Below are 25723 nucleotides of genomic sequence, written 5' to 3' on the forward strand. Positions count from 1 at the left end.
TCTCTGGGGCTTGGGGGATTAATATTAAAAATTTTTTTTTATATGTTTATTCATTTTTGAGAGAGACAGAGACAGAGATCAAGCAGGGGAGGGGCAGAGAGAGAGAGACACACAGAATCTGAAGCAGGCTCTGGGCTCTGAGCTGTCAGCACAGAGCTTGATGCGGGGCTCCATCTCATGAACCATATCATGACCTGAGCCAAAGTCAGATGCTTAACCAACTGAGCCACCCAGGTGCCCCTTGGGGGATTAATATTTATTGTGCTTGTTTCGATTTTCTAACACTTCTCTAGCACCTGTACGTTACTTGTACTGGATGCTTCTTTACAATAAAGGAGAGATATTTTCATCACAGCTCATGAGACCCCCTTACTTATGCTGTTACACAGATGCTGACACTGTCTTTGGATATGCACAAGCTCTTCCCTCTCCCTGTGGGCCTAGTGTGTGCCAGGCCAAGACCCAAACACTTTTTCCATTGGTCATTCAGAACCATGGCCCTGAGGGCAGGCCCCCAACACAGTGCACCACACAAGTGTTCAGGGAATGGACAAATGGACAAATGGTGTCCTGTGACCCAAGTGTTGGACCATTGCTCCAACTACCTGGACACACTTTTGAATCTGAGCTCCTTCCCAGGCCCCCCAAGGCAGGGGTTTTAGGGGTAGGCTTCTCAGGGATGCCCTTCCTGGACGAGGAGAGCTTGTCAGACCCATCAGGGCATGAAAAGGCCATGCGACTCAGTGTTCCTTGGACTCCCAGGGTCTTTTCAACTTCTGTTCGCACTAACACCTTAATCATTATTTTATTAACATTCTTTAACTTTTTCAAAATTGTGGTAAAGACACACGTAACAAAACATCCACCATCTTAACCATTCCTAAGGGTACAGTTCAGTAGTGTTAAGTATATTCACATGGTTGAGGAACCAATCTCCAGAACTTTTTCATCTGGCAAAACCAAACCTCTGGACCCATTAAACAACAGCTTCCCATACCTCCTCCACTCAGCCCCTGACAACCACCATTGCACTTTCTATGAACTTGACTACTCTAGGGACCTTACATAAGTGGAATCATACAGCATTTGTTATTTTGAGACGAGGCTCATTTCCATTAGCATAATGCCTTCCAGGTTCATCCATGTCACACCATGTGAGGCTTTACCATATTGTCTTGTAGGGATAAACCAGTTTTGTTCACCCATTCATTTGTGGATGGACACTTGGGTTGCTTCCACCTCTTGGCTCTTGTGACTAATACTGCTATAAACATAGTCTGTATCTCTTTCAGATGTTGCTTTCGATTCTTTTAGATATATACCCAGCGATCATATGGTAGTTTTATTTCTAATTTTTAAAAGAAAAGTTAAAGAATTTTCCAACTGTTTTTCAGTGGCTGCACCATTTTACATTCTCACCAACAATGCAAAGGGTCCAATTTCTCCACATCCACGCTAGCGTGTTATTTTTAATTAAAAAAAAAAAAATTTTTTTTTTTTTTTTGTAATAGCCAGCCTAATGGGATTGTGGTTATCTTTAAAAGATTCTGATTGTGATACACACACAGAGGGCGTGCAAGAACCTAATATTGGAACGGACAGTTGTAAAGAGAACATCCAGGGAATTCTTGACACAGGTCATGAAATAAATACTAATGGTGTCCCAGAAACACCCCGGGCCCTTGTCCTGGTAACCTTTTCTATTATCATCTCTCTCCCTCACCTTCCTACACTCCCCAGCTAAACACTCTCTGGCCTTTACAGTATTTTCCTTGCTTAACTTTACAGTCACATCTGAAACAATAGTTTCTATTTTGCCAGTGTTTGCACTCGGTATAAACGTAATCATTTTGTTAGTCTTTTTGCTTAACTTTGGGTAGGTAAGATTCATCAACGTTCATACAGCTCTCGTTTCTGGGTTCTCTGTATAGAATTTCACAGCAGCAAAATTCACCTTCGGTCTCTTCCAATACAAATCCACAGACAGAGACGCTGTGCCTGTCTCCTGGGGCTTTGGGGCAGGGGTCTCCATCGCGCCCCTCGGCAGCGTTCCCCGGACGCGTGGGCAGCTCTGCAACCTCCGGCCCCAGGCTAGGCCCAGAGGCACGGGTCCTGCTCCTGGGGCTAAGGGACAGCCTGCCTGGGAGCCCCGTGGGGTCACACACGCACTTCCGGTTTCACGGTCACGCACGCGGAGCCCCCTGCGCACCTCCAGGGTCGGGGTCAGGTAGGCTCAGCAAGCGTCCCACATTCCAGCCTGCGCTCACGCTCCATCACCCGCGCTCTCCACACTCCTCCCGGGGCTCCGAGTGAGGGGACCAAGGCCAATTTCGGGCTCAGAGGTTTGGAACTAGCGGGTACAGAGAGCTGTCTCGCAGATTGGGCAGACCCGCCTCCCACAGAAATCCAACGACCACCACAAAGGAACAGGCCAAACACCGTCGCGGGAAAGTGCGCCTGCGCGGACCGGACACGAACTACAAGTCCCGGGAGCTTTTGTGCTGCGCAGACAGACGACTCCACTTCCCAGAAGGCATCTGGGTCCCGGAGCCGCTCTGACCTCCAGATCCAGACGATCTTGTAGCACAGCTTTCTGGGAAGTGTAGTTCCGGTATCATGCTGGGCCGGTGTGTTGTGTGTCTAACTGCAGGGGTAGCCAGAGGGTGGTACCCAGGAACGTGGAATTATCCTGTCAGTTCCAGGTGGATTTGGGTAGGTCCTGGCCCATGTTCATCTTTGCGGGAAAGGCTCATTCACCTCGCCCTCAGGATACTAGTGGTGGTGGGTGGGCACTGAAGAGTTTTACTAGGCTTCCTGCCCCTGCTGTCCCTAACCTGGGGTCCCAGGAAGGGACGGGGGAAGAAGTAGGGAAATCCTCAGCCCTGTTCTCAGACCCAGTGATCCTGATGCTGGTCCACCCTCAGGAGCAGGGGAAGGAGTCTGGGTGGTGGCCCACCCTTGACACAGTGCTCTGACAATTTCACCCTCCTTGACTTGAACCCCAGCTGCAGCTTTGGCTACAAGTTCTACCCAGCCAGCATCAGCACAGCACAGCTGTGCCCAGGCCTCCCTGCTGTGGTTGTTGGCCTCCAGAATGACCTCTATAAATCTTGTCTCCTGGTAGTCACATCTTTGTGTAGTACCTCCCACACTGAGTAGGACGGACATATGTAACAAAAATAATATTGTGGATATACTGGTATATGGATTATGAAGCTAGGTCATGAAAGACATTGATTGAAACTTCAACCTTGCTGTCTTGGATCACTCACTCTGGGGGAAGCCAACATCACATCTTAAGTATACTTGAGCAATTTGTGGAGAGTTCCACATGGCAAGAAACTTTGGCCTCCTGCCTACAGCCTATACTAATTTGCCACCCACAAAAGGAATGCTCTTGGAAGTGGACCCTCCAGCCCTTGGTGACATCTTGACTGCAAACTTATAAAAGACCTTGAACCAGAACAACACAGGAATAGCTAGATATGGGGTACAATAACACAGGTTTATTGTTTTAAGTCACTAATTCAGGGGTAATGTGTTGTACAGCAATAGATAACACATACTGATAAGAGTGGTACAATAAAACCTTGGATTGCGAGTAACTGTTCTGCGAGTACTCCCCCAAACTTGCAAACATTTCTAGTAAATTTTAACTTGATAAACAATTGATATCTTGCAATATGAGTAGTACATGACACTGAACGTCACATGATCACAACTGAGCCAATGGTTCTTCTCTCTGTCTCTGTGTGAGATTGTGAGCGGTCATCAATGCAATGTCACATTTCCACGAAATCCTCAAAAGGAGGCAAAAGCAAGTGTCATTGGATAGGTTCCTTGTTAAAGTTGTGCAAAAAGAAAAAGATTTCATTGAGCCAATGGATAGCAGTTATAAAAAGGAAAGAAAGAGAGTCGTCCTACACAATAACCCTCCTCTATCTTGTCTCCCTCACACCAGCCATGAAGGTTTTCAAAGGTAAGTGCAGGTTAATTTATTTTTTTATATCTTGTGTTTTCTTTATTTTGTATTATATTACAGTATTTTGAATTATGTGAATATTTTTGGGTTGTGGAACGAATCATCTGAGTTTTCATTATTTCTTATGGGGAAATTCGCTTTGATATACAAGTACTTTGGATTATAAGCATGTTTCTGGAAGAAATTAATGCTCTCAAACCAAGGTTTTACTGTATGTATAATTAATGCAGATAATTATATCCACTATTTAGAAATAGGATGCTGTGGAAACAAAAACTGGAATGTGGGAGAAGTTTTGGAACCAGCAAAGGTCAGAAGCCAGAAGGACATTGATATGAGTGGTAATGAAATCATGATTGCCTTTGAAGAATCTGTTAGATGAAGTCTGATGGTCTTTAAGGATACTTCTGACGATGGGACGCCTGGCTGGCTCAGTCAGAAGAGCATGTGACTCTTGATCTTGGGGTTGTGAGTTCAAGCCCCACATTAGGAGTAGAGATTACTTAAATAAGTAAATACTTTTTTTTTTTTTTTAAGGATACTTCAGATGAGAGCTTAAAGGAAATGGAGGAAAATGTCTTTTAAAAGTCAGAGACAGGAATCCATTCTGCATAGTGGCAGAAAGTTTAGCTACACAGTCACCTGCAGTAACTCAGAAAGTAGAAAATGTACCTAATAAACTGGGTGATCTAGCTAAAGAAGTTTCCAGACAGTGTTTAAGGTGCTTCTCTTGCTTTACTGACCAAGGACAAGTGAAGTTCAGTGAGAATGTCAGAAGCATGTCTTTTGTTTTTCTCCCTCAAGTCCCTCAAGCATCAGGGCCAGGACATGATGGTGAGGGGCAGGCAGGTCTCCAGGCAGTTCCCGGTTTCGTCTTCTTTTCCACAAGTCCTATTGACCTGAACACTTTGGGGTAAGCCCCATGTGAGAAAGATCCTCCCTGGGCTCAGGGATCAGCCTCTACTCCCCTTCTCCCTGGGAGCAACTCAAAAATGAACAAAGAAAGAAAGAAAGAGAGAAAGGGAGGAAAGGAGGGAGGAATGAAACAAGAGAGAAAGAGAGAGAGGGAGAGTGAGGGAGGGAAGAAGGAAGGAAGGAAGAGAAAGATTGGAGAATAAGGTCTAGTTACCTCAGACATCACAAAAAAGCGGTTAACAGCCAACAATGCCTATTTTTATTTCTCCCTGATCAAAAATATGTCCGCCCATCTGGATGACTGACATATGTCAGAGTGTCTGCCCTGCCCACACCTGGAGAGGACCCCCTTTCTTGGCTTTGGCTTTGGGGGCCAGAGTGGACCCCTGGTCAAAGACAGCCAGGCCTGGTTCCCAAGCCAACCCCCCTGCCCCAGCCATGGACTGGGAATTCTCATGGGAGCAGCCAGTGTGCCCAGTTGGACTGAGTGTCCTAGAGGACAGTGGGGCCAGGAGCCATTACAGGCTCCCACAAGGCACATGGGGGAGGAGAACCCATGCAGTCCCAGAGAGAGCAGGTCGGCACAGCCCTAATTCCTGCAGGCCCCATTCTCAGCTCCAGCCGCCCGCGTACCTTGGCTCTACTTCCCGCCACTGAATTCTATGATCCTCTCTTGAACCCCCACAGTGAACTGTGCCTGTCTTGAACTAGGCTGAGACTTAAAGAGCTCTGTGGGAGATCATCAAGACAGCTACCAACGATTCCTCCTATCTCCATATATACAGGCTACATCTCCCTGCAGGAGGGCGTTCTGTTGCTGTAAGCAAACCACCCCGAATTCAGTGATGTAAAACAACTAGCAGTTTATTGTGTTTGTGGATTCTGTGAACCAGGAATTAAGATGGGGCATGGGGGCTCATCCCTGCTGCACAATGACTGAGGTCTCAGCCAGGTAGACTGTCGTAGTTGGAGATGACTCAAATGGTTGGGGGTTGGAATTATCTGGAGGCTTTATCGCTTGCATGACTAGCACTTGGGTGGGAAGATGCAAAGATGGGGCTCAGCTGGACTTTCAACTTGAGAACCTAATCACGGTCTCTTCATGTGGTGTGGACTCCTCCCAGCATGGTGGCCAGGTTCTGGGGAGCGTCCTGCAATACAGCAAGTATCCCAAGAAGGCATACAGACTTTTCTGACTCAGTCTTGGGAGCCACACAGCATCACTCCCACCACATTCTGTTGGTGAAAGCTGTCATAAACCATCCCAGATTCAGAGGGACAGGGCACAGAGTCTACCTCTCAATGTGAGGTTTGTCAGAAAGCTTATGGCCATTTTTATTTATTTTCTTTTTATTGTTTTAAATGTTTTATTTATTTTTAAGAGAGCACAAGCAGGGGAGGGGCAGAGAGAGAGGGGGCAGAGGAACTGAAGGAGGCTCCTTGCTGACACCAGTGAGCCCAATATGGGGCTTTGAACTCACAAACCATGAGATCATGACCTGAGGTGAAGTTGGACATTCAAACAACTGAGCCACCCAGGCGCCCCTGGGGCCATTTTTAAAAACCACCACAGTTTGCTCTTTGACCAAAAAGTATTTACATTCATTCTTCCCACATGCAAAATACACTCACCCCTTGCAAGCTCTGCCCCCAAGTCTTATCCTACTATGGCACTGGGCTCAGGTTCAAGGTCCAGAATCTAAATCCAGTATCTAAATCAGGTACAAGTGCAGGTAAGGCTCCTTGGATGTAGTTCTTCATTTGACTTTGGGTGTGACTTCTCTTGATCTGAAGATGTGTAAATGAAAGAGATGTGTTAGCTGTACCCCCCCCCCCCCAGCTTTTGATGGAGGGACAGGCATGGGATAAATGCAGTCAACACTACCATTCTGATAAAGTAAAGGGTGGGTCACGACACTCACCATAGCAACCACACAATAGTGACTCTAACATCCAGCTGAACACATGTTGTCATTTCTTTTTTTTAACATTTATTTTTATTTAGAGAGAGGGAGAGTGCATGCATGTGTGAGCAGGGGAGGGACAGAGAGAGAGGGAGAGAGAATCCCAAACAGGCTCTGCACTGTCAGCGAAGAGTTCAACTTGGGGCTCCATCCCACAAGCCACAAGAGCATGACCTGAGCCGAAATCAAGAGTCTGCTGCTTAACAGACTGAGCCACTCAGGTGCCCCTGTTGTTTCTTGATCGAGGTCCAATCCTCCTTCCTGGTGCTGATTCCCTATAGCCCTCATTCTGCCCAAAGAATGAGCATTCTAAGAAACTCATCTGAAAGTCCTCTCATGAACTAATAATCTCTGAAGTCCAAAAGCATCACTTCCACTGCGTTCTATTGGTCAAGTGAGTGAAAAGACAGCAAGAAAAGCAGTGATAGCAGGAGGAGTGAAAATAACACCTTTAGACATCTTTAATCTATCACACAAAGAAATAGAAATCTTAACAAAAACATGAATGAGACCTATAGGAAGAAAACAACACAAACTTAAAAGAGGACCTAAATAAATAGTAGTAGATGAGAAGAATTATGTAGAAAAGGCCATCACTCTTCCTAATTTAATACATAAATATAAAGCAATTCCAATAAAATTCATAGGGATGTTTTTGTCATGATGGGTAATTTGTTTTTTTTTTTTAATTAAAAAAAATTTTTTTTAATGTTTATTTATTTTTGAGACAGAGAGAGACAGAGCATGAACAGGGGAGGGTCAGAGAGAGGGAGACACAGAATCTGAAACAGGCTCCAGGCTCTGAGCCATCAGCACAGAGCCCGACGCGGGGCTCAAACACACGGACTGCGAGATCATGACCTGAGCCGAAGTCGGCCGCTCAACCGACTGAGCCACCCAGGCGCCCCATGATGGGTAATTTGACTCTAAAGTTTTTCAGAAAACCAAATGAAGAGTATGATATTTTAATTCATAAAATATAGTGGTAATAAGGCATACATTGGATGGGTGGATGGATGGATGAATAAACAGGAAGAATTTCTCCACAGAGCATAAATGAAAATTGTTAAATTTGCGGGGGAAGACTCATTATCTGACATCATAAGCCCATATGGATTAAAAAGTTAAATGGACAAATGGAAACAATAAAAATATAAGCAAATATTTATATTATCTTTAGATTAAAGAGGAATTTATTGAATAAAAGACTCTCTTGAACTTAAAATGTATACTGATCTAAAATAACCATACAGAAAGTTGAAAGTCAAATGATAAACTTGGGGATATTGCAGCATAGGAGAAAAGATTCTGAACCTATGAAGAACACATAACTCAGCAAGAAAAGGGCAAAGAACAAATACCCACTAAACTCCTGTGATATGCATGGCAGACGCTAGTTTGTCAAGTGTTCATCTTCACGTACTTACCTTCTTGTCTGCGAGACAGACAACAAATAAACAAAAACAAATATTACGATGTAATGTCTGATAATAAAGGAAAGTAAAGCAAGGTCAGGGGCACTTAAGAGAGGAACTAGATAAATAGTTGATGGATGGAGGAGAGTTTAGTCAGGGTAGGCAGAGCAGAGGTAGCATTTGAGCAGAGCCCTGAATAAAATGAAGGACTGTGATGCAGCTACTCAGAGGCTGAGGGTGGTATGTTCCAGGAGAAGAAACAAGGCCAGTCTGGCTAAACTAGAGCTAGCAAGGCAGACACAAGACCTAAGAGATAGGCAGAGTTTAATATATAATCTTTTAATTTGTCCTATAAGCCATTTCTGCCATTTCCTACTCTTCATCAATGTAATTTCTAATGGCAGCCTTGGGACATTCTAGTAAGTGGATGTCCTAAGGTTGTTTTTTAAGTATCTATCTATCTATCTATCTATCTATCTATCTATCTATTTATTGAGAGAGCATGAGAGGTGGAGGGGCAGAGACAGAGGGAGAGAGAGAATCCCAAGCAGGCTTCACACTGCCAGCACACAGCCCAACATGAGACTCAAACTCATGAAACTGTGAGATTGTGACCTGAGCCAAAACCAAAAGCCAGACGCTTAACTAACTGAGCCACCCAGGTGTCCCAGATATCCTAAGGTTTAATAACTACATGAACCACTCTCTTATAGTTAGATGTGACATTAGATCCAATTCGAAACTACCATAAATAATGTACTGATGAATAGCTTTGTGCATAAATCATTTTTGCATTTAAGAGAAATACTTTTTGGATAGGGAATATAGGTTTATTTGACCCTTTTACAACACCCTCACTAAGGCCTCATAATCATGTTATCAAACATGATCCACTCAAGTTTTCTGTTTTGTGAGTTCTGTTCACCTTGTGGTTTTCCCATTTATCTACTCGTGATTTTTCTTATCATATTTTATTTTATTTGTTTTAACTTTTATTTTAATTCCAATAAGTTAACATGCAGTGTTATGTTAGTTTCAGGTGTACGATATAGTGATTCAACACTTCCATACATCCTCTGCTGCTCATTATTGACTGCACTGCTTAATCCCCATCACCTGTTTAACCCATCCCTCCACCCCCCACCTCCCCTCAGATAACCATCAGTTTGGTTCTCTATAATTAAGAGTCTGTTTCTTGGTTTGTCTCTCTTTTTTCCCTTTGCTCATTTGTTTTGTTTCTTAAATTCCGCATACAAGTGAAATCATATGGTATTTGTTTTCTTTTGACTGAATTCTTTCATTGAGCATTATACTCTCCAACTTCATCCATGTCATTGCAAATGGCAAGGTTTTATTCTTTTTATGGATGAATAATATTTCATTATATATACACCATATCTTCTTTATCCATTCATCAATCAGTGGACACTTAGGCTGTAACTGTATCTTGGCTATTGTAAATAATGCTGCTATAAACATAGGGGTGCATGTATTCCTTCGAATTATTGTTTTTGTATTCTTGGGGTAAATACCCAGTAGCATGATGGCTGGATTGGAGGGTAGTTCTTTTTTTTAACTTTTTGCGGAAACTCCATACTATTTTCCACAGCGACTGCACCAGTTTGCATTCCCCCAACAGTGCTAGAGGGTGACTTTTTTCTCCACATCCTTGCCAACACCTCTCACTTCTTGAGTTTTTTATTTTAGCCATTCCATCAGGTGTGAGGTGATATCTCATTGTAGTTTTGATTTGAATCTCCCTGATAATTAGTGATAATGAGCACCTTTTCATGGATCTATGGGCCATCTGTGTATCTTTTGAGAAATGTCTGTTCATGTCTTCTCCCCATTTTGAAATTGGATTATTTGTTTTTTGGGTGTTGGGAGTTTTATAAGTTGTTTTTTAAATAAGTTCTTTATATATTCTGGATACTAACCTTTTATCAGACATGTCATATGTCTCCCATTTCATAGGGTGCCTTTTAGTTTTGTTTCTTGTTTCCTTTGCTGTGCAGAAGCCTTTTATTTTGATGTAGTCCCAATAGTTTATTTTTGCTTTTGTTTCCCTTGCCTCAGGGGACCTATCTGGAAAAAGTTGCTATGACTGATGTCAGAGAGGTTACTGCCTATGCTCTCTTCTAGGGTTTTTATGTTTTCAGGTCTCACATTTAGGTCTTCAATCCATTTTGAATTTATGGCGTAAGAAAGTATGGTGTAAGAAAGTGGTCCAGTTTCATTTTTTTTCCATGTTGCTGTCCAATTTTCCTAGGACAATTTGTTGAAGAGACTGTTTTTTTTCCACTGGATATACTTTCCTGCTTTGTTGAAAATTGACCATATAATTGTGAGTTCATTTCTGGGTTTTCTATTCTGTTCCATTGACCTATGTGTCTATTTTGGTGCCAGTACCATACTGTTTTGATTACTACAGCTTTGTAGTGTATCTTGAAGTCCAGAATTGTGATGCCTCAAGCTTTGCTTTTTCAGGATTGCTTTGGCTATTTGGTGTCATTTGTAGTTCCACATAAATTTTAGGTATGTTTGTTCTAGTTCTGTGAAAAATGCTGTTGGTCTTTTGATAGGGATTGCATTAAATCTGTAGATTGTTTTGGGTAGTGTGTGTGTGTGTGTGTGTGTGTGTGTGTGTGTGTGTTTGTTCTTCCAATCAATGAGCATGGAATGTCTTTCCATTTCTTTGTGTCATCTTCAATTTCATTCATCAGTGTTTATAGTTTTCAGAGTACTGGTATTTCACCTCTTTGGTTAGGTTTATTCCTAGGTGTTCTATTATTTTTGGTGCAATTATAAATGGAATTGTTTTTTTAATTTCTCTTTCTGCTGCTTCACTATGGGTGTATAGATATACAACAGATTTCTGGGGTGCCTGGGTGGCTCAGTCAGTTAAGCATCTGACTCTTGATATTGGCTCAGGTCGTAATCTTGAAGTTGTGAGATTGGGCCCTCTGCACTGACAGTGTGGAGCTTGCTTGGGATTCTTTCTCTCCCTCTCTGTCTGTCTCTCCCTCACTTACACACACACTCTCTCTCTCAAAATAAATAAATAAACAAACATTAAAAAAATAATGAAATACAGGGGTGCCTGGGTGGCTCAGCCAGTTAAGCCTCTGACTCTTGATTTCAGCTCAGGTCATGATGTCACAGCTTGTGGGATTGAGCCCCACATGGGACTCTGTGCTGACATAGCACAGAGCTTGCTTGGGATTCTCTATCTTCCTCTCTCTCTGCCCCTTTCTGCACACTCTCTCTCTCAAAATAAATGAATAAACATTAAAAAATATATAACAGATTTCTGTGTCTTGATTTTGTATCCTGCAACTTTACTGTATTTGTGCATCAGTTCTAGCAGTGTTTTGGTGGAGTCTTTCGGGTTTTCAATATAGAGTATCATGTCATCTGCAAATAGTGAAAGTTTTACCTCTTCCTTACTGATTTGGATTCCTTTTATTTCTTTTTGTTTTCTGATTGCTGTGGCTAGGACTTCCAGTACTATGTTGAATAAAAGTGGTGAGGGGCATCTGGGTGTCTCAGTCGGTTAAGTGTCTGACTTCGGTTCAGGTCATGATCTCGTGGTTTGTGGGTTTGAGCCCCACGTCAGGCTCTGTGCTGACAGCTCAGAGCCTGGAGTCTGCTTCAGATTCTGTGTCTCCCTCTCTCTCTGCCCCTACCCCACTCTCTCTGTCTCAAAAATGAATAAATATTTAAAAAAAATTTTTAAAAAGAATAAAAGTTGTGAGAATGGACATCCTTGTCTTGTTCCTGGTGTTAGCTGTGGGTTTTTCATATATGGCCTTTCTTATGTTGAGGTATCTTTCCTCTAAACCTACTTTATTGAGGGTTTTTTTTTTTTTTTATCTTGAATGGATGTTGTACTTTGCCAAATGCTTTTTCTGCATCTATTGAAATGATCATATGGTTCTTATCCTTTCTCTTATTGAGGTGATGTATCACATTGATTGATTTGCAAATATCAAACTACCCTTGCAACCCAGGAATATATCCCACTTGATCACGGTGAATGATTAAAAAAATTTTTTTTAATGTTTACTTATTTTTGAGAGAGACAGAGTGCGAGTAGGTTAGGGGTAGAGAGAGAGGGAGACACAGAATCCAAAGCAGGCTCCAGGCTCTGAGCTGTCAGCACAGAGCCCAACTTGGGGCTCGAACTCATGAACTGTGAGATCATGACCCGAGCCAAAGTCAGACGCTTAACTGACTGAGCTACTCAGGCTCCCCAAGTTTAAAATGTATTGTTAGGTTTGGTTTACTAGTATTTGTTGAGGATTTTTTCATCTAAATTCATCAGAGATATTGGCCTTAGTTCTCTCTCTCTCTCTCTCTCTCTCTCTCTCTCTCTCTCTCTCTCTTTTTGGTGGTGTCTTTATCTGGTTTTGGTATCAGGGTAATGCTGGCCTCATGGAATGAATTTGGAAGTTTTCCTTCCTTTTCTATTTTTTGGAATAGTTTGAGAAGAATAGATATTAACTCTTCTTTAAATGTTCGGTAGAATTTCTCTGTGTAGCCAGATTTTTGTTTGTGGAAAGTTTTTTTTTTAATTTTTTTAATTTTTTATTTTTTGTGTGGAAAGTTTTTTGATTACTGATTCAATTCTTTGCTGGTAATCAGGCTGTTAAAAGTTTTCTATTTTTTCCTGTTTCAGTTTTGGTAGGTTGTATGTCTCTAGGGATTTCTTCTAGCATTTCTAATTTGTTGGTATATAGTTTTTCATAATATTCTCATGTTTGTATTTCTATGGTGTTGGTTGTTATTTCTCATCTCTCATTCGTGATTTTATTTATTTGAGTCCTTTCTCTTTTTTTCTTCATAAATCTGGCTAGAGGTTTATCAATTTTCATTGATTTTTTTTCTTTTTTTAAATAAATGTTTATTCATTTTTGAGAGAGCATGAGTGGGGTGGGGGCGGGGCAGAGGATCCGAAGTGGGCTCTGCACTAACAGCAGTGAGCTCAACGTGGGGCTGGAGCTCATGAATCATGAGATTATGACCTGAGCTGAAGCTGGATGCTCAACTGACTTAGCCATCCCGGCGCCCCTTCATTGTTTGTTTTCAAAGAATGAGCTCCTGTTTTCATCTGTTCTATTGTTGTTTTTTTCAGTTTCTACATCATTTATTTCTGCTCTGATCTTTATTGTTTCCTTCCTTTTCCAGGTTTTAGGTTTTGTTTGTTCTTTTTTTTTTTTTTTTTTTTTTTTTTTTTTTTTTTTTTGAGAGAGAGAGAGAGAGAGCAAGCAGGAGTTGGGTAGAGGGGGAGAAAGAGAGAATCTTAAGCAGGCTCTACACCCAGTGCTGAGCCTGACGCAGGGCTTGATTTCATGACTGACTGTGAGAGAGCCACCCAGGCGCCCCTGTTGTTCTTTTTCTAGCTCTTTTAAGTGTAAGATTAGGTTGTTTATTTACAATTTTTCTTGCATTTTGATGCAGGCTGGTATTGCTATATACTTCCCTCTTAGAACCACTTTTGCTGCTTCCCAAAGGTTTCATTTTAATTTGTTTCCTTTTTAATTTCTTCTTGTATTTCCTACTTGACCCATGCATTCTTTAGTAGCATGTCATTTAACCTCCATGTATTCGTGGCCTTTCCAGATTTTTTCTTGTGTTTGAATTCTAGTTTCATAGCATTGTGGTTAGAGAAAAGATGCATGGTATGACTTCAATATTTTAAAATTTTTTGAAGTTTGTTTTGTGGCCTACTATGCAATCTATTTCATTCTATGTGCACTTGAAAAGTATGTGTATTCTGCTAAGATGGAATGTTCTGATTATATCTGTTTAGTCTATCTGGTCCAGTGTGTCATTCAAAGCCATTGTTTCCTTGTTGATTTTCTGTTTAGATGATCTGTCTATTGATGTAAGTGGGGTATGGAAGTCCCCTTCTATTATTGCATTATTATCAATTAGTTCCTTTTTGTTTGTTATTATTTGTGTCATGTATTTGGGTGCATAGATATTTACATTTTGATGCAGGCTGGTATTGCTATGAACTTCCCTCTTAGAACCACTTTTGCTGCATCTCAAACCAGCAAACCACTTTTGCTGTTATATCTTCTTGGATTATCTCGCTTATTTATTTATTTTTTCAAAAGGAAGTTTTTTTTTTTTATTAATTAACTATCTCACACACCTCTCTAACACTTTTCCCCAACATTTAAACAATTATTTGTCTCTGCATAAAAAATGATTTTGTAATATTTGCTATGTGAGAAATAGAAAGATAATTCACATTTTCTTCCATCATGGCTCAATAAAATTTATTTACTAATGATAGTTGAGAAGAATTTTCCTCAGCTTCTCAATTCATTTGTAATGTCATGTATATATTGAGGTTTATGGTCAAATCTGGGGAAGTCTATCATTCATATATCAGCTATATGATTTCGGGAAATTTTCTAGCTTTCTTGTACAGTGTCTAATCTAAAATTTGTGTGTGTGTTTTATTTTTTTTAATTTTACTTTTTTATTTTTTAAAATTTACATCCAAATTAGTTAGCATATAGTGCAACAATGATTTCAGGAGTAGATTCCTTAGTGCTCCTTACCCATTTAGCCCAACCCCCCTCCCGCAACCCTTCCAGTAACCCTCAGTTTGTTCTCCATATTTATGAGTCTCTTCTGTTTTGTCCCCCTCCCTGTTTTTATATTATTTTTGTTTCCCTTCCCTTATGTTCCTCTGTTCTCTCTCTTAAAGTCCTCATATGAGTGAAGTCATATGATTTTTGTCTTTCTCTAATTTCACTTAGCATACTATCCTCCAGTTCCATCCACGTAGTTGCAAATGGCAAGATTTCATTCTTTTTGATTGCCAAGTAATACTCCATTGTATATATATACCACATCTTCTTTATCCTTCATTCATTGATGGACATTTGGGCTCTTTCCATACTTTGGCTATTGTTAATAGTGCTGCTATAAACATGGGGATGCATGTGTCCCTTCAAAACAGCACAACTGTATCCCATGGATAAATGCCTAGTAGTACAATTGCTGTGTCGTAGGGTAGTTCTATTTTTAGTTTTTTGAGGAACCTCCATACTGTTTTCCAGAGTGGCTGCACCAGCTTGCATTCCCATCTCTTTTATCATTATATAATGCCCTTCTTTGTCTTTTGTTAGTCTTTGTTTTAAAGTCTATTTTGTCTGATATAAGTATTGCCACTCTGACTTTCTTTTGATATACATTTGCATGATAAATGTTTCTCCAGCCCCCTCACTTTCAATCTGCAGGTGTTTTTAGGTCTAAAATGAGTTCTCCTGTAAGAAGCATATGGATAGGTCTTGGTTTTTTATCCATTCTGTCATCCTATATCTTTTGATTGGAGTGTTTAGTCCATTTGCATTCAAAGTAGTTATTGATAGATACGTATTTATTGCCATTGTATTACCTGTTTTGTGGTTGTTTCTGAAGATTTTCTCTGATCCTTTCTTGTCTTTCTCTCTTTCATGGTTTGCTGGTTTTCTTTAGTGGTATATTTGGATTTCTTTCTCTTTATTCTTTGCATATTTATTAGTGGTTTTTGATTTGTGGTTACCATTTGTATATAACCTTTTCTGCATATAGAAGTCTATATTAAATTTATGGTAATTTAAGTTTGAACCCATTCTCTACTCCAGCTCTCCCCATGTTTTAGGTATATGGTGTCTTATTTTATATACCTTTATTTTGTGAGTTCCTTGATAGGTTTCTGCTGAAAAATTCCCTGATAGCCTTATAGGGTGTCCCTTGTGTGTAACTGTCTTCTTTTGTCTTGCTGCTTTTAACTTCTTTATCCGTATATTTTGCCATTTTAATTATAATATGTCTTGGTGTGGATCTGATTTTGTTGATTTTGTTGGGGGTCCTCTGTGCACCCTGGATCTGATATCTGTTTCCTTCCTCAGATTAGAGAAGTTTTCAGCTATTATCTCTTCAAATACATTTTCTACCCCCTTTCTCTCTCTTCTTCAGGAACTCCCATAATGCAAATGTTATTACATTTGATGGAGTCACTGAGTTCCTTAAGTCTATTATTGTTTTTGCATAATTCTTTTTTCTCTTTTGTTCAGCTTGATTACTTTCCATTACTCTGTTTTCTAGGTCATTAATTTGTTCCTCTGCTTCTCCCAGACTGTAATTAATTCCATCAAGCATCTTTCTCATTTCGTTTATTGAGCCCTTTCTCTGCTATGTTATTCTTATCTCTGTGTTAAGGGTCTCACTGATGTCTTCTACTCTTTTCTCAAGTCCAGTGAGTACCTTTATGATCATTACTTTAAATTCTTTATCAAGAATGTTATTTATATGTTTCACTTAGATTTCTGGCCCTGTCCTTGTCCTGGTCTTTCATTTGTGACAAATTCTTCTGTCTAATCTCTGTGCCTGTTTCTTTGTGTTAAGAAAGTCAGCTATATCTCCTGTTCTTGAGGGTAATGACCTTATGAGGAAAGGTCCTGTAGTACCCTACTGTGTAATGTCTCCTGTTCCCCAGGGCCTGGCACTTCAGCGAGTGTCCCCAACATGTGCTGTGTGTGCTCTGCTGTTTTATCCTGGCCACTTTATCCTTCAGGCCCGTCGTCTGCAGAAGCTCTTTGCTTGTTGTGGGCAGTGTTTGGTACCTGGCCTGAATGTGGTGCATTTTAATGATGTGTGCTCTGGTCTGCTTGTGTGGGTCTATTTCCACCACTGCCCAGACCGAGGCCCCACAAAATTCCCTGGTTGGAGATGTGGTATAGGCAGGGGTTTGGGCCAGTCTTCTGGGGGAGGGAGCCCACTACACTGGGACTGAGGCAAGTGTGGGAAAGGCGATTCCACTGGAGTGTGGAGGGCAGGGCTTGGTGTAAGCAAGATAGGTAGCAAGTGTCAGTGGTAGCTAGCTCTTGCAAGTGGCCCTGTGTTTATGCTGAGACATGGAGAGAAATGGCACTGGCTATTTCCTTTGTTCCTGGAGGAGTCTCTCCATGAACACTGCCTCTCTGGGACACACTCTGAGATGAGCAACTGACCTTTCCACTGTGTGTCCAAGGCATTCTTCAGATTGCTGTTTCTGCCCTGTATATCTCTGGGTTGTCTGCCTGCCTTCTCCCCAAGAGCAGCTCCAATGCCCTCAAGGCTCTATCCCAGCCAACTCTGCTGACCTTTAAAACTCCAGGCTTTAAGCTCCACTGGTTTCCAGAATCACAAAATTCAGCCCCTCTCATTTTCCAAGCCAATTGCTGTGGGGATTTGCTTTCTTCCTGTGTTCCCCTGTGTGCTAGTCTGTCTCTCATCCTACTCCATGACCTCACTTCCTTCCCTTGTGGGGCCACGATCTGTTTCTCAAACTTTGTCTCTGTATTTCCTACTTTCTTTGATGTGGCCTCTTCTTTACCTTTTGTTGTGGAGTTTACTCTGCTTGTCTTCTGGCTGATTTCTAGGGCATTTAGAATGATTTCATAGTTGTCTAGTTGTATTCATGGAAGGAAGTAAGCCTAGGGTCCTCCTACTCCACCACCGTCTTCCCCTCACTACTTTCTTATCAAATTTTAGAAGCATTTTCATAATAAAATGATAAACCCTATGTCGTAATGTCTGGAAGGACTATTTGCCCTTTAATTTATGGCCAAAAAGAAGTGACAATGTGCAGCCAAGTGCCTGGAAGACATGGGCTTTGTGAAATCTTGTCCATTAATTGTTCATTTTTTCGGGGCACACAACAATCTGACTTATGGTGATGCACACCCTCAGGGCTCCACATGCTGTGTCTATGGTGTCGACAAGTCACTAACAATCTATGTGCCTGGGCTAGTCAGCTCTAACATGGACACAGTGAAGCACTCCTGCTATGGATTGAATGCTTGTGTTCCCTCCAAAAGTCGTATGTTGAAAGCCTAGCCCCCAGTGAAATGGTATTTGGCAGTGGGAGGTAATTCAGTTTAGGTGAGGTCATGGGGTGGGGTCTATGATGGGATTAGTGCCCTTATAAGAAGAGGAAGGAACACCAGACATGTGAGGACATGGCAAATAGGGAGCTGTCTGCAAGCCAGGAAGAGTTCTCTCACCAGAGTCCGACTGCGCTGGCACCCTGCTCCTGGACTTCCAGCCCCCAGATCTGTGAGAAAAAGCAAGTTCTGTTGTTTAAGCAACACAATCTGTGGTATTTTGTTATGGTAGCTCTAGCTGACTGATACAACTCCAGTTAACTCTGGGAGAATTCATTTGTTATTCACACCAACAAAATTAAACTATTCAATTGTCCTCAGCTGAGTAGCTAAAGGGTCAAGAGACTCAGGAAGAGAAAATCTGGAAAGCACCATTGGAAAGCATCCATGGCATGAAATGAAATTAGCTGGTTTTTTGGCCTGAAAAGTACTCCAGGGCAATTTAAAAACAAAGAGAATTTTAGGCATTTTGAGCAATGGATATAACCCAGGATTTGATACAGACCCTTTTATCTCGGCCATTTGGAAGGATATAGTCCATTTGGATGCATAAAATGCAGCGTATGAGTTAAGAAAATTGTTTTAATTACCTTATAATGTAACTCATAGACATTAATTTTTAAAAGCTTGTAAAGGAGGGGCGCCTGGGTGGCTCAGTCAGTTAAGCATCCGACTTCAGCTTCAGGTCATGATCTCACAGTCCGTGAGTTTGAGCCCCACGTCAGGCTCTGTGCTGACAGCTCAGAGCCTGGAGACTGCTTCAGATTCTGTGTCTCCTTCTCTCTCTGCCCTTCCCCTGCTCGTGCTCTGTCTCTCTGTCTCAAAAATAAAACATTAAAAATTTTTTTAACATAAAAAATATAAAAAATAAAAGCTTATAAAGGAAAAACAACCATGTTCTACAAATAGTTGAAATGTTATTTTTAAGGAAAAAGTCCTGGGGTGAGAAAGAGAATTGTTTTTGCTGAATGTAGGAGTTGTAAGAGTTTTGAATTTGTTAAGTAATAAGCAAAAAAGAAATAAGGGCAGTAAAGGAATCTTAGCTATTAAGTCTCATTAAATTTGCATACAGATCTCTTTGAGCTACACCTGTTAATGCTAATCTGATTAGCTAAAAAGGACAAAAACTTACCCCCTCCAATCAGCTGGAAAAAAGGAAGTTTGATTTTTTTATTCTTGTGTTTGTTAAACATAATAGCAAACATAGAAAACCAGAAAAGGCAATTCCAGATGGTATCAAAGGGTCACTTATAATTTTCAAAGAAAAACATCTGAATTAAATTGTCTTTAAAAAAATCCCTTCTCTAATTTTTGCAGCATAGTTTGGGAATTGCCAAATAGGAAAGAACTCTATGTAGTACACTGTAATATTAAGGTAAATCCAAGATAATAGGGTTGATCACTGTAGTGTCTAGAGTAATTAATTTTAGATTAATGTTGGAGATGGGCACTGTATAGGCTTTTGACATGCCAGTTTTAATATTTGCCAAATTCAAAGTTACTTCTCTTAAAAACTGGGCATCATATCTGTAACACTAAACTCCCTCCTCATTTATAACATTGTTTCTAGATGTTATAAAAATATAAATACATTATTTTTACATTTTTCTAGAAAGTTAATCAAAAGTACTGGGAGAAAGGACTCACTTTATTGATTAATTTTGTGGTGAAAATATGTTATTTGTAGTTTCTCCCAGTGTTTATTACCTAATATTTAGTAAGAGATAAAAATTCATTACAATATTTTACAAATTTGACATATTCATAGGAATCCTTCATTAGAAACAGATAATGTTGTATAAATGACATACTATGAAGTACTTCTCACAATCATTATTCATAGAATATCTCTCTTGGATTTATCTTTCACTGATGTTGAGAAGTTTGCATTGTAGCTGAAATATTTCTCACATTAAATATATTTGTTGAGGGGCGCCTGGGTGGCGCAGTCGGTTGAGCGTCCGACTTCAGCCAGGTCACGATCTGCGGTCCGTGAGTTCGAGCCCCGCGTCAGGCTCTGGGCTGGTGGCTCAGAGCCTGGAGCCTGTTTCCGATTCTGTGTCTCCCTCTCTCTCTGCCCCTCCCCCGTTCATGCTCTGTCTCTCTCTGTCCGAAAAATAAATAAATGTTGAAAAAAAAATTAAAAAAAAATATATTTGTTGAATTTCTCTTGTCTGAATTCGTGTTGGTACATTCTTAAGACTTCTTCCTCTTATGAATCCTTGATGTTGAATAAGGTGGCACTTATTTTTGTAAAATTTTTAATGTTTATTTTATTTTGGAGAGACAGAGCACGAGTGGGGGAGGGGCAGAGAGAGAGGGAGACACAGAATCTGAAGCAGTCTCCAGGCTCAGTCTGAGCTGTCAGCACAGAGCCCAGTGCAGGGCTCAAACTCATGAACTGTGAGATCATGACCTGAGCCAAAGTCAGACGCTCAACTGACTGAGCCACCCAGGTGCCCCAAGGTGGCACTTATGATGAAGTCTTTCCCACATTTCATACATTCATAGGGTTTTCCCCTGGTATGCATCCTCTGGCATTGAGTCAGATACACACTCTGACCAAAAGATTTACAACAGTTACTACACTTGTAGGGGTTCTCTTCAGTATGAGTTCTCTCATGTTGATTAAGGTATGTACTTCTGAAAGATTTACCACATTTTGCAATTATAAGGATTTTCTTGGTGTGAATTCTTGGTGTTGAGTAAAATGTGTATTCCATCAGAAAACTTTCCCATATTCATTACATTCAAAAGGTTTTTCTCCAGTATGGATCCTCTTAAGTTGAGGATCCTATGACCTATGACCTATGATTTATGACTATAGGCTTGGCTGCATAGTTCAGTCATAGGACTTCTCTCAGATATAAAGTAAGTTGAATGCTCTGAGTAAAGGCTTTCCCACATTTTTTATATTCAAATAGTTTTTCTCCAGTACGAATCTTCTTGTGTTGAATAAGGGATAACCTATGATTATAGATTTTGCCACATTCATGACATTGATCGAGCTTTACCCCGGTATGAGCTCTGTGATTCACAGTAATACAGGTACTTTAGTTAAGAGCCTTCCCACATTGATTATATTAATAGGCGTTCACTTTGTGAACCTTCTGATGTTGCATGATGTGTTTTGATTATAAGCTTTGCCACACTCATTACATTCATAGGGTTTCTCCCTACTATGACTCTGAAGTTGGATGAAGGATAAGTCCCAGCCAGCTGAATGATTTTCATTTACATTATACTCATATGGTGTCTCTTTGCATGTGTGCTGTATAATGTGTGAAATCTATGAAAGATTTCCCACCATTTCAGCATTTGTAGAACATTTTTCCAGTACAAATTCTCTGATGTTAATTAGGAGAAGTTATTACTGAAGGCTCTCTCACATTTATTACATTAATAAGATTTCATTCCTACACCTGAAACTAATGTAACATTATGTGTTGACTAGACTCAAATAAAAAAGTAAAATAAAAAAGAAAACAAAAACCGTAATTCAAAAAGATGTATGCACGCTTGTGTTTATTGCAGTGTTATTTACAGTAGCCAAGATATGGAAACAACCTAATTGTCCATTAATAAGTGAATAGATAAAGGAAATATTATACAGTAAAACCTTGGATTGTGAGTAGCTTGTTCTGTGAGTGTTCTGCAAGATGAGAAAGCATTTCTAATAATTTTTAACTTGACAAATGAGTGATGTCTTGCAATACAAGTAGTATATTATACCGAAAGTTACACGATCACAACTAAAGCCAATGGTTCTCACTCTCTCTTGCTGTAGGATAGTGGGTGATCATCTCTGATGCTTGGTCTCAGGCCATAGTGTTTGGAGAACACTGTGGCCTGATTGTGTTCTTGGACATGACTTAGAAGGGCTTGCTTATAAACAGGAGCCGCCAGTTGTCAATGAAATTGTGACCTTGGGGAAGACCTTGGGACTGGAGGTGAACGAGGACGACATTCAAAAGCTGGTGAAGGAACATGGCCAAGAGCTGACCACCAATGAACTGATGGATCTGCATCATGGGCAACAAAAAGAGGTTATGGAGGAGATCTCATCTGCAGAGGAGGAGGAGAACAAGGCAGAGGACTCCCTCACTTCAAATGAGATTAGGGAGATGTGTAAAATGTGGGAAACAGTGCAAAATTTTGTAGAAAAGCACCACCCGAATAAGGCTGTAGCAGTGTGAGCCATAAACCTGTTTAATGACAATGCAATGTCACATTTCTGTGAAATCCTCAAAAGGAGGCAAAAGCAAGTGTCATTGGATGGGTTCCTTGTTAAAGTTTCATGAAAAGAAAAACATTCCATTGAGCCAACAGACAGCAGTGATTCCATTAGTGTTAGTGAAAGTTGTCCTACACAATAACCCTCCTCTCTCTTGTCTCCCTCACACCAGCCATGAAGGTTTTCAAAGGTAAGTGCAGGTTAATTTGTTCATTTTTCTTTGTATTTTGTATATTCTTTATTATTTTGCATTATATTGCAGTATTGCTATCATTTTCATATGAATATTTTTGGGTTGTGGAACAAATCATCTGAGTTTCCATTGTTTCTTATGGGGAAATTCGCTTTGATATACAAGTACTTTGGATTACCAGCATATTTCTGGAATGAATTATGTTTGCAAACCAAGGTTTTACTGTATATACAATGTACTATTACTCAACCATCAAAAAAGAATGAGATCTTGCCATTTGAGATGAGGTGGATGGACCTAGAGAGTATTATCCTAAGCAAAATAAGTAAGACAGGGAAAGATAAATACCATATGATTTCACCTATGTAGAATCATATAGCATCTAAAAATAGCATCTAAAAATAGCATAAAAAATCATATAGCATCTAAAAAATAGCATATAAAAATCATATAGCATCTAAAAAACAAAACAGATGAAGAAACCAAAAAATAGAAACACACTCAAAAATATAGAGAATAAACTGATGGCTGCTGGAGAGAAGGGAGCTGGGGGGATAGGCAAAATAGGTGAAGGGGATTAAGAGGTTTAAACTTCTGGGTATAAAATAAATAAGTCATAGAGATGAAAAGCACAGCATAGAGAATATAGTCAATAATATCATAATAACATATGGTTAGGACAGATGGTGACTACATTTATTGTGGTGAGCACTGAGTAATATATAGAATTGTGGAATCGATATATTATACATCTGAAACGAATATAACATTGTATGTTAATTATAATTCAATAATAAGATATACATATATATCCTAGTATATATATAGAGAGAGTCTTTGATGTTCAATAAGATAAGATATGCACTATCATTGAATGTGTACCTATACCATTGCAATTGCAGGTTTTGTCTCCAGTGTGAGGCGGTATATCTCTGCAAGTCCAGTATGTTTCTGAATTTGAGGAAGATATGTAATGCAGCTGAGGTGTTTCCCATGTTCACTATATTTGTTTTTCACTTGTATAGCTTCTCTGTTGATTGATTAGGTTCTGGGTTGTGTGAAGTTATTGCTATCATTGTTACAGTTGTGCACTATGTAACCTTCAGGTGTACACTTCCATTAAATAAGGTTTGAATTCAGACTAAAGTCTTCCCCAAATTCATTAAATTTAAGTACATTCTGAATCAGGCTTTTTCTTATGAATAAAAATTGCTTACCAGGTGGATTCTCCAGTGATACCCTAAGTAATCTCCAAAATCTGAGACTTCACTTAGGGAGTACAAAATGCCATCTGACTTGAATTTTTCTGCTATTCTATGGGGAAAAGTCTTCAGAAATAATGTAGTTCAGACTTGAATCTTTGGTTCAAGTTCTTATTTCTTGGCCTGAAAGAAATTACACATGCAAAATCTCTGTAATGGAAGAAACTTCTATGGAGAAACTGAAGCATAAACTAATTGTAACATGTGTAAGTTTAGTGGGACTTGTCAGCTTTCAAATAATAACCTATATGAGTTACATCTGGAATTTTGAGCACTGAGAATGAGAGCCATTGTGATACATGAGCAAGGGATAAAAAGTGGTTACAGAGGGTCCAATAAGTATATTAGATGGGGGCAGAAAATAAAAATAGTACTTCGTGGAGGACTGAAGGGCAACAATTGGGGCCATGGAAACAGACATTTGTGACAGGGGAAGGGGGAACTGCAGAAAGAACTAAGTACAGAGAAGGCAGAGAAGGGCACAGCCCAACCAACACAAAGAGAGATGACAGCACAGTTAAGCAAGTCTGCTGGGGGGAATAAGTTTAAGAATTCCCTGAACTTGCACCAATGGGTTAACAAGGCTTAGAGCAGAAAGCCACTTAGGACAAAAGTGTACGAGAACAGGTAGAGGTGAAAAACCGCTACAGCAGGGCGAAAATGCCCAGAGCTAATTAGCAAGAAAAATGCCTTGTTAACCCTGAGGTAGCATGCTCTATCTGACTTAGCTCCTAGAAAAGTTAAGATGAATAGACATAGTGCCTGGTGCCTGCAGTAAATGGCCATCTGCTTGGCGCTGGGACCTTGACTTGTATTCACCCTAACCCCTGACACTGCATACCTTTGAAAGCCCTTTTCTCTCACACGTTAGCCCTTTTCTCTAACATGAGTTAATGATCACTGTTTTACTGTCTCTGCACGTTCATCAGGTTTGTTAGCCTTCTGATCCTAATAAATACAGAACAAGGACCCTTACTTTGGACAAGGACATTAGCCTCTCTCATATTCAATTCTGCATCCACTCTCTTGCTGGACAGGAGAGAACTCCAGACTCAAAGTCTGCGACAGTCTGCAAAGGTATGACAGTAGGACCTGAGAGAAATGCAAGAGGAAGAAAAGCGCAGTCTGGAAGAGACACCATTTATAGAGCACAGATGGAAGGATGTGCATTGTAGAACAGAGCAAATAGGACCATGAGAAACCTCATGCTCAAAAAGTGGCACCCAGAGGCAAGGCTGAGGCAACTTGGTGTTCCTGAAGCAGCCCCAAATTTCCCTGGAAGAACGCTCTGTGGCCACATGTCTAGAAACCACTGGCTTGCTGGACGGCCTTGTGTGTAAGTCTTCAGAACTTCTTCTCACCTGTTCACCTGGAGAAGGCCCCCTAGAGATGTCCTTCATAGCATCCATGGGAATTTGCCTTGGTCCAACCAGGAGATCACATCAGGCCTGGAATCCTGATATCTTGCTAGGGAAAGACAAGAGTCTTAGGTGTTGGGGCTGGTGGCATGTGTCAGCCCAGGGCCCTGCCTCCATTCTTGTGCCTTTAGGTCCTTTACAACATGAATGAATGGTGACATGTCCCAGGGAGCAGAAGACTCTGATCTCTGAACATCAAAATATGGTACCATGAGTCAGAGGCCTCAAGGCTTCAGTATTCAAATTTTGGATAGAGAACAGAAAGTTGATTCCTCATTTGTTTAGCCCTATTGTCAAAGAAAGCTGCACACAGGCCTCTAAGGATCCATAGGCAATGTGTGTCTGCAAGTTGAAAACCTCTTTCCAGTGTTTGTTGTCTCTTTTATTTTTTTTATTTTTATTTTTTTTAAT

At 40.5% G+C, this 25723-nt stretch overlaps 1 long non-coding RNA gene across 3 annotated transcripts; it reads right to left on the bottom strand.

Annotated features, from left to right (window-relative positions):
- Window positions 1-4101: 4101 nt before the first annotated feature.
- On the bottom strand, window positions 4102-25723 carry LOC121023281 (uncharacterized). Of its 3 annotated transcripts, XR_005787333.1 has the most exons (5): window positions 25256-25723; window positions 23850-24017; window positions 18326-18375; window positions 6530-6685; window positions 4102-4957 (listed from the first exon to the last, which is right to left on the bottom strand). It is a non-coding gene; the product is annotated as an uncharacterized LOC121023281 (long non-coding RNA). The 3 variants fall into 3 exon arrangements; XR_005787334.1 differs by lacking the exon at window positions 4102-4957 and having other exon boundaries at window positions 6471-6685; window positions 25256-25715; XR_005787335.1 differs by lacking the exons at window positions 4102-4957; window positions 6530-6685 and adding an exon at window positions 7155-7244 and having other exon boundaries at window positions 25256-25715.

Source organism: Herpailurus yagouaroundi, unplaced genomic scaffold (genome assembly GCF_014898765.1).
Source record: "Herpailurus yagouaroundi ecotype Mexico unplaced genomic scaffold, PumYag 545, whole genome shotgun sequence".
Lineage (NCBI taxonomy): Eukaryota > Metazoa > Chordata > Mammalia > Carnivora > Felidae > Herpailurus > Herpailurus yagouaroundi.